This window comes from Chaetura pelagica, unplaced genomic scaffold (genome assembly GCF_000747805.2).
Source record: "Chaetura pelagica isolate M959 unplaced genomic scaffold, ChaPel_1.0 scaffold807, whole genome shotgun sequence".
Classification (NCBI taxonomy): domain Eukaryota; kingdom Metazoa; phylum Chordata; class Aves; order Apodiformes; family Apodidae; genus Chaetura; species Chaetura pelagica.
In genome coordinates this window covers 1009235-1009853 of record NW_009953935.1, presented here as the reverse complement: position 1 = coordinate 1009853, position 619 = coordinate 1009235, and the positions used below count along the sequence as shown (strand labels likewise).

General features: G+C 49.8%; 1 protein-coding gene across 1 annotated transcript in view; it reads left to right on the top strand.

The window, feature by feature from the left end:
* Positions 1-619, top strand: part of FAM43A (family with sequence similarity 43, member A) — a 10710-nt gene that overhangs the window by 8030 nt on the left and 2061 nt on the right. The gene's annotated exons all lie outside the window — the stretch shown is intronic.

The window sequence follows — 619 nt, the reverse complement described above, 5'->3', positions numbered from 1 at the left end:
CCCGAGGAGGGGAGGCGGCCGCGGGCTGTTTACCTCCGGCTCAGCCCTTGGAGATCTGCCAAATTCCTGGAATAGCTTTCCCCGGGGAGGGCGGCGGGAGGGAGGTGTTGCGCCTTGTTTACAGTCAGAAATCTCGCATCCGAGAGGGGCCCCCCCGTCGTTTCCTCCATTAAAGTCACTCCATCGTGCTGTCGTGTCCGAGAGGTTTGCACTGTTGTGAAAATTTTTTTAACTATTATTATTTTTAAGTTAGACCCTTTTTTTTTTCTCTTGGCCCTCGGTCCTGTCCCCGGTCTCGATGCTCTAGATCTTTTGCTGTGCAAAAGAAGACTCTACTTGTGGCTGTTCACCTGTACATAGGGAAATGTATGCAAATACATTTTGTTATTTTTAAGAACACCACCATTCCGATCTCCTCTGTTTGCACATACGTGAAGAAAATAAAGATGACAGTAATTTAAAAGAAACTGGGGTCGCTGTGGCAATTTGGCCTCTCTGTGTGTGTGTGTGTTCCTGTAAGGAGATGGGGGAGGGATTGCCTTGGGATGTGTTGGAGCTGCAGGAGGGCACCTTGCAAGCATCGAGTGGGACTCCTGAGCCAGCTGGAAAACTGTAGGGA